This window comes from Ceratosolen solmsi, unplaced genomic scaffold (assembly GCF_000503995.2).
Source record: "Ceratosolen solmsi marchali unplaced genomic scaffold, CerSol_1.0 scaffold43, whole genome shotgun sequence".
Taxonomy (NCBI): domain Eukaryota; kingdom Metazoa; phylum Arthropoda; class Insecta; order Hymenoptera; family Agaonidae; genus Ceratosolen; species Ceratosolen solmsi.
This window is the reverse complement of record NW_011948431.1, coordinates 5216128-5224943: the sequence shown is the minus strand read 5'-3', so window position 1 is coordinate 5224943 and position 8816 is coordinate 5216128. Positions and strand designations below refer to the sequence as shown.

Genomic DNA, 8816 nt, shown 5'->3' with positions numbered 1-8816 from the left:
CCGCCGCCACCGCCGCCACCGCCGCCACCGCCGCCACCGCCGCCGCTGCTCCCGTCCTCATCGTCATCGGCAGCGCGTAGTAGATTCTCGCGCCGCAGTCCCGGAGTACGTGTTGATCGCGGTGCCCGCGGTAAATAATCGAGTCCATAAACCTTGGCTCTACATCCAAACTTGTTGATATTGTCGTTGCCGTTGTTATTGTTATTGTTGTTATTGTTGTTGTTGCTGCTGCTGTTGCTATTACTGTTACTGTTGCTATTACCGTTGCTGCCGCTGCCGCTGCCGCCGTTGTTGTTGGTGGTGGTGAAGGCAAGCGGAGGCGCCGACTGGCCAATTGCAACCAAAGAGTTGCTGCAAAACCGAGTGGGAGCGAGTGCGGGAGGCGATTCGAGGTGCGTCTCCTCCTCAGTCCAGGTGAGTCGCCAACAAAGGCGCGACTTTTAGCCGGTGCGCGCGAGCTCCCGGTAACGGCTTATCTCTCATACTCGCCAATCCAGCTTCTGCCCGTCTGGCCGAAACTCGATGCTCTCTGGCTCGGTAAGTGGCGTGGTGGGCGGATGAGGTGGCGGGAGGAGGAGGAGGGGAAAAGAGCGATCGAGCCGCATATCGAGATGGTGTCCGCGTGTGCCTACGATTGGCGTGCGCCGCTGATTTAACCGTTAATCGGAATATGGGAATATGGCTGCTACCGATCGCCCACTCGCCGAGGCAGTTCAGCCATTCTACCTCCAACCGCTTTCAATTGGCCCATTCAAGAGTCAATTCGAGAAAGAGCCTTGGGTTCCAGCTTGACGCGACGATGCTCGCCGACCGGCTGGAGCTAAAGCGGAATACCATCGATAACACCGCTCGGTATCATCGAATTAACAACGATCGGGATTTCGCGTAAATATGGGATGATCTACGCGAAATGACGGCGCTTGGGGTCCTTGAATCGAGTTGAGTTGAGTCGAGTCTAGAGGGTGGACGGTGAAGGTGGATGGCCTAGGTGGATGATGGATAATGGCGGGGGAGGGGGAGGGGAATAATGGGACGGTGGTGAGAGAATTTCCATGTGGGTAGCTAAAGGGGATAACGGCTGTGCAAAGTGGGAATGTAAATTAATGGTACTCGGACTCATTAATTATTGCGAGATGACGCGAACGAATCGCTATATGGCAATGGTAAATGTGATAGATAATGAAACCAGGTCCGAATTAATAATATTTGCTAGCTACTATTGGAAGTAAGAGCGGAAGCGGTTAAAAAAAAACATTAGATTTCCAGCCGCAACAAAAGAACAGTTGAAATAAAAGGGATAGAAACGATGACTCATTCGCCTCTCTCTCTCTCTCTCTCTCTCTCTCTCTCTCTCTCTCTCTCTAACTTCCCCCTTTCCCTCCTTCGTACTTCGTTTTCCATATGCATGTTCACTGTAGCGCCGTGCTCTCACGAAAATTAATGCGGCATAAACTCCCGATGGTGTGCAGTGCACATGTACGCGTGTCAGCCTGTGTACAAGTTCAGAAATCGGGGACGCGAGGCGAAAGCGCATCGTGGAAAGTCTGTCTCTCAGTATCTCTCTCTCTCTCTCTCTCTCTCTCTCTCTCTCTCTTTTGTGTACGCGCTTCCATCTCATGTTTATTCAGAGAGAGAGAGAGAGAGAGAGAGAGAGAGAGAGAGAAATTGTGGCACCATTTGAGTCTGTAATGTAACCACTTTTCGTCTTCTCATCTTTCGAATTAGATGGTTGTGCACGTAGATGACGCATTTCACATCGAACTGTAAAGATTCGATAGCTCCAGTGCGAAATACCCATCCGATAAGCGTCTGCGATACTCGTAACTTTCACAGTTGGATAAGCACAGGAGAGCGTGAGATTCGATAAAAAGCAACTTTAAATCTGACCGCGGTCGGAATATTCGGATATTTCAATGCGAGGATAATGAATGATATCTAAAATAATGTTGATAATGATGATGACGCGCGCGCGCGAGCGTGTGTGTGTGTGTGTGTGTGTAGAGAGAGAGAGAGAGAGAGAGAGAGAGAGAGATTTGAAAATGCGCTGCATCGGATTTTAGCGAGTGTGCGCGAGCATCGAAGGTGCTGGACTTTGACCGGCACATAGCTCACGTGCACTTATGTAATCTCGGCTCAGTATCGGAGTCATGAGTTTTCCTACCTACTTAATGCCTGGATGAGAAAGACGTAAGCATTTCAAGAGGCCATGTGTCCGTCGCGATAGGGAAGATCGGAGGGTGACACCGCGGGTTACACCGTAACTGCCGAAGAAAAAAGCTTCGGACGTGCTCGGTTCCACTGCGAAAGTAATCTCGTCGTAACAGCGACTGCGCCGTCCTCCTTATCTCATCCTCGGGAATTCCTAACGAGGCGTTTGGTTTACGCTCCTTTTTATAACTCCAGCGTCACCGCCGCCGTCCCCCCGTCACTCCCCATCCTCCCCCAACCGCCAATCTTAGCTTTTTTTCACGTCCCTCTGTCGCGTGCTCCTGTGAGAATAATGGAGCACGAGGCGCGAGACTTTCAAGGAAATTTATCGGCTGTGATATTATTTTGAGATGCGCCGACATGGGGAGTTAGAGGACTATTAAAGTAGTTTTTTTAGGACTAAGCTAAAAATATTTTACAGAGAAATTTTATCGAGCTTCTCCGATAAATATTTATAGGTTTCCTTTCCTTTATTGCCGCGAGACGTCGTGCTCCGGCATTATTATCCTAGGACGGGTAAATATTTCTTATGGCAACAATTGCATAGGATCGAAAATTTTAAGAATTTCTATAATATCCCGACGAGATCGTCCGCGCTTACGGAGATTTAAGGAAAGAATTACGGAAATGAAAAAGTAATGAAGTGTTATCAGTGTTGCTGAATGTGAGATTGTGGTAGAAAAATTTACCAATTACTTTAAAAACCCGGTAACTGCACATTATCGAATGTGCAATAATGAGACGAACGGCTAATTATTCATCATTAGAATATTAAATATCAATATCGGATGAGAATTAATTTATTAAAAGATCCGATGTATTTTGAGCCGCTTTTTCTCTTTTTTTTTTTCTTTTTTTTTGCCAAATATATGAGCGAATTATTCCCAAAGGCAGCGACGTTTGCAGAAAAAAAAAATACGCGTTTATAAAAAAATTTCATCTAATCAAGGCAATTATTGTAGGATTCAGTAAAAAGACAAAAAAAGAAGAAAAAAAAAAAACGCGCGAGCAACGCCATTGATAAAATGTAAACAATCAGGTTATAGATTTTATCAGCATGATACGGCAATACGTGATTTTTACAATTTTTGTTTCATACGTCCATCCTCTCCTTATATAGCGCTATCTACCCTCCACTACAACATGCATCTGATTGTTAACTAATTAAATTTTATCTAGGTTGCTTTAGCAAAGCTCCAAAAATATATTTTATCAAATACACAAATCAATTTTGTTATATGCTTATCGAAACGTACTGTCGTCAATATCGAATTATGAACTATTTATTTTCCTTGAATTCTTCAAATTCTTACATGATTACGAATGACGTGGCAAATAAAAAATTAAAGATCTCGATTTGTAGAAGACGATGGAGGCATTGGATTAACGATTGAAAATCGTATAGATTTCGTTTGGACAAAATAATCAGAAGCGACTGTTGCACTCAATTGTTATTGTTATCACATAATACGGATTCGTCAGAGCCAAAGAGAAAAATATGCAAAGTGAATTTCTCTGTAATAGTAAGAGAGAGAGAGAGAGAGAGAGAGAGTGAGTGAGAGAGTGAGAGAGAGAGAGCCAGTCCCGATCAAAGAGATGCAAAGAATCGGGCGTGGATGATGTTTGTTGGAAAAACGGCAAATAGACACGAATGACGTTTCATTAATAAATTTGTAAATTAGGGGTAAAAGTGATGGGGCGAGAGTCGATTAAGCTTTTACTGTAAATAAATTCAAATCGAATAAACAATTGATGTATGGGATGTTAAATAATGTTAAGAAAACATAATTCTTCAAAGATAGGATGAGATAGCTCGAAGTTTAAATTTTTAGGAGATTCATGCGAGGATGGGCGCTCGCATCGAATACAAAACGCGAGACATAAATTATTTTCGACCTTCGGCCGACTGCTGCAACGCATATTACATCCATGAAAAAAACGAAAGGATAGAATAGAAAATTAAATAAAAAAGGGCGTAACAAAGGTCATTATACGCCTCTGCATTTTCCGTATCCTTGACAAACCCAAATCGCCAAGTTGGCCTAGCGCATTACGACCTCGCAAGTCACTCGGACACAAATGACTACGAGTGTGTCGTCCCTCCACATCCACCCTCCCCCAAAACACCCGACTCATCCAATAGCAGCGAAGAGGCGCAAAAGTACGTGCCCAGCCCGGCCTTTTTACGTAAAATATCAATTGTGCGAATAATGGCGGGCAATTTGTAAGCACACGTTTAAAAGCGAACAATGGGCCCCATCGCGGTGGCCACTCACTCACTCACTCACTCACTCACATCATAATGGCCGATTCTCTCTCTCTCTCTCTCTCTCTCTCTCTCTCTCTCTCTCTCTCTCTCTCCCTCGGGACCTTTCCTCGAAAGCGGGAATGTACTGCTGCGCGTGAGACCCGCATCTACGTGGGCATCCAATATTACGGGACGTCGCAGAGGCGATAAGGGGCCGTGTGAATAATTAGGAGGCAGCGGGGGCCGCAGGGGCCGCGGGGGAGATCCCGAGCGAGGGAGTTTTCCTTGCCGGGCACGTTTTGCAGGGCTGGCGAGCCGTGCTCTGAGGCGCGCGTGTCGGGAATTCCGATGGCCGTTCGACTTCTGCACTCGACGCAACCTAGGTATACCCATTTGGCAGCACGACGTCTCGCTTATCCGCCCCGTTACTTCGACCCCTTGTCGCCTTTGGTTTAACGAGCTGATAACGAGACGATCCTTGAGCGTCGCGCTCTCGCTCTATGATTCGCGTTTCGACGTAGCCGATTATTATTCGAGAAGCTCGCGTCGGCCGACAATAGTCCGTGAGCCTCGATCGAGTCCTTTATGCCTCCCGCGCCCGCTGCTGGCAAGATGTCCACGCTTATCCTGTAATAAGTTGCAAGTTTCCAAACGCCGGCGCACTTTTGTAAAAAATAATTTTTTTTTTTTTTTGTTTGTTATCGAGGCACGACAGAGTATTCGCGAAACGTGCGGGAAGTCTAAGCGATAATTCGAAGTAACGAGTGGCGAGTAACGAGTTGCGTTCGAAATTCAAAGTTTTCGTGCGATTTAACGTCGTTTAGCCGATGAAAATAGCAAGGCGCATAATAGCTGCTATTAGTCATTGTAAATTTAAATTAAAGAATATGGCTTTCGTACCTTTGGGCACTCTAACGAAAATCGTAAATGGCAAATTCGCAAGGATTTTAGATTGATCCGACGATTGATCGAATTTTTGGAGCGAGTATTCGATATATCTTTTCGTCCAACTCGAGGCTCCCCTCGTTATCCTTTGCCCCAGAGTATTAGGCTAAAACCCCTCAAAGGTATGTAAATAAATGTCTATAAATTGATAAGATTACTTTCTCTCAAAATCCAAGAATTTGTCTTCATTTGAAAATGTCCAAATTGTCCACTTAACGGTAATCGAGTCCAGTGGACGCGAGCATAGACTAAATGGTAAGCATACGTGGTCAAGGTCCTTCCGCTTGTAAATCTGACTCTTAACCGACCGAGTTGTCTTGTTTTTTTTTCCTTATTCCGTCGCCGGTTTTGCGCCAAGAAAGCCTTTTTCGGACGAAATTAACGATCTTGCATGACTCACGATGATCTTAGAGTCGCAACGTTATATATATATATATATATATATATATATATATGTCTCAATGCTCGACCAACGCGCTCTTTCTCTTATGTCACCGTTGTGATTATTATGTCAAGACGGACGTTCAACGAAGCTATATTTACCACATAATTGTACTAAATTGTTCAAAAAAAAAAAACAAAAAAAAATCGCCATGCACGGTAAATATGCTTACGAAGTCAATTAAATACAAAATGCTACTACCTTCGTCTGAAATATCGCCAATACAAAATGGCCTATCATCAGTCCTCATAAATAGCGCCATCTCTCTACGGGACATCAGCCTCTCTCTCTCTCTCTCTCTCTCTCTCTCTCTCTCTCTCTCTCTCTCTCTATGTATGTATCTATCTATCTGTCTCTATCTATCTCTTTAAACATATGCGACGTTAAAATTGATATGGAACGCGTATTTTTATCGCGAAATCTTCTACTCCTGCGACGAAGGCTGACGACCATCGCGGCTCACGTAAACGCTTACTTTACCCATCCATCGCGGAAAATACGCGCGCTCGGCCGTATCAGGCCGACTTTCGAAAGCGTGGAAGTGAGCGTTCGCTTAAGAGAATAATCCATAAACGTACTTTCATTCGCCATTCGCGTTTCCAATGGCTTTTGCAAAAGCGCCACGACGTCGGATCCTCCATGCGCGCTCCTCGTAAATAATGCGGGCGAATTGCTCTCGCGAAAAAACGAATATCCCGTCACGCGACGGGACCGCTTACGGGCGACGGCGCGTGTCCGACAAATTGCACATTATTCACTCCCCCGACGATGACTCTTGGGCCATCTCTCTCTCTCTCTCTCTCTCTCTCTCTCTCTCTCTCTCTCTCTCTCGCCGAGACAACCGCCGCTCGCTTAAAGTCTTGTACCCGCGAATTTTAGATGCCCGGGTGGGTTGATGTAGGCAGGAATAAAGGAATAACATGCCGCGACCCGAGATCTCCCCACGTTTGAATAAAACGAAGGTGCGAGATGCCCCGAGGACGAGATAGAAAGTCGAGATCCGCGAGCTCGTGCCGCCGGCGTATGCGGGCGCGCCTAAAGCCGCAAAAGGCATGTCGGCCTTATGTCGGAGACCCGGACAATGCCGTCGAGCTTCTCCCCCTCTAAGCGTTCTACTAATATTCGAATGAGAAGAAACCTGGCTCGTGGTAAGCTCGGCAAGCGGAAATCGCCGCGGCTCCATTTTAAACGGGAATTACCGTTGGCTCTTTTGCAATGCCTTTGCCAACAGCTCACCCGAGCACACACCGACGCACTCTCCAACGACCACGACTACACTCGCGCTAGTGCATTAAACGCGCGGCTCGATAATCGCCGCTAATGTGCCGCCTTGCCCGCCGCGCGATACGGACGACCTTCGAGCTCTACGAGTCGGCGGCGCGAAAAATCGCCCGTGACTGCGACAACAAGCGTTAAAGGCGTTAAAGGCCCGCGCCGTTCTTGCATCGCTAATACCAACGGCCAACAACGGGACAAACGACGATAATTTACTCGAGGTCTGCCGATTGCCGATTTGACGGACCACGACCGAGCCGCGATGTATATATGGCATAATTGCCACTTGTCTCGTACGGCATCTTCTATCCTCATACAATAGGCTTTAGCGATCAAGAGGTCGTTTAGCCGTGACTCTCCCATTAGCAATATCGATTCCTGTCTATGGTATTTTAAATTCTTCGTCGAGTAGACGACTGCGTTAGAAAGTTATCGAGGCTGGACTCCGACGATAAGCTCCCCAAGGATTATCAAGCCAATCCCGTGGATAGAACAAGTTAGTATTAAAAAACTATCGAGACGATCTAACGATTTTCGCCACTCGCTCGTATCGTAAAGCGCGCCTGAAAGTTATAACGATCGAATGGTTGCTAATAAAATAATAACAACAACAATCAATCAATCAATCAATCAATCAATCAATCAATCAATCGATCGATCAATAATGATAATAATAAGGGATTGACTTATCGATCGGTTAGTCTTACCACGCGCAGGAATGTTTAACTCGGAGTAGTCGAATAAACGGCTCTCGATCGCCAATGCCGAATGAACGGGCCAGTGCCGCATCCCTTCGCACCCCACTAGAGCGCTCAATCTAATGTCATTGTCCCAGGCGAAGATCGACTCCCGGGGTGGTGGCGCCGCACCTCGTGACCCTCGGTCTTTATCTCGCGAACGTAACCTCGTCACGCTCTTTTGGACCTGCGGCGACATCCCGCTAGGTTTCGCCACGCGAATGCCCGGAACCTCCTCGCTGTTACGGGCCTACTGTGTCCCCCATCCTCCATCCTCCATCCCCCACTCCACTCCAACGATACCGAGTCGCGCGCCTCTCGACGAAGGTACGCTGTGTGACGCGGCGTTGCCCGGAGCGTGCGGCAGGGAGTAACGAAGTATGCGAAGGAGCCCCGGGCGACCAGCCGGGATGAATTCCCGCCGATAATGCCGGCAAAGAGATTGGGACCTCGAAAAATAAAGACGAAGGTAGAAGGGAGATGGGCTCATCGAGGGCTCCGAGACCAGCGAGAGGTCGGGCGCGCAAAAAGCGCCGGCCGCAACACCATATTTACCGGAGTTTTGACAAGCCGGGAATTTACAGGATGGTCCAAAGTCAGCAGTACGGTCGACGCATCCTTGCCCGTGTCCCTCTCACCGTTTGTGCCCCCACCCTCTCTCACTCTCTCTCTCTCTCTCTCTCTCTCTCTCTCTCTCTCTCTCTGTGCTTTGCCCTGTGCGCGCGCCGCTCGATGGCTCGAGGCCCGACGGCGAGAGAGGCGCACGAAAACCGCAATGGAGCGAAAACACGGAGGACCTCCCGTCGCGCGAACCCTCGTTCACCCGCGCTTTTCACTCCGCTTGCCTTTTATTTGGGAGATCCGGGAGTTCACAACGGGGTCTTTTAACGCCTTGTATCGGCTGCACTTTTGGGATAGCGCGAGGGAAGTGCCCGTGAAAATCAAAGGAGATGCCGCGCGC

At 47.5% G+C, this 8816-nt stretch overlaps 1 protein-coding gene across 1 annotated transcript in view; it reads left to right on the top strand.

Moving 5' to 3' along the window:
• Window positions 1–224: 224 nt before the first annotated feature.
• The window catches only part of Gp150 (leucine-rich repeat domain-containing glycoprotein 150), a 62590-nt gene continuing 53998 nt past the window's right edge, over window positions 225–8816 (top strand). The window contains exon 1 of the mRNA XM_011502112.1: window positions 225–414. The gene's annotated coding sequence lies outside the window, so the exon portion shown is untranslated. The remainder of the gene's footprint in view (window positions 415–8816) is intronic.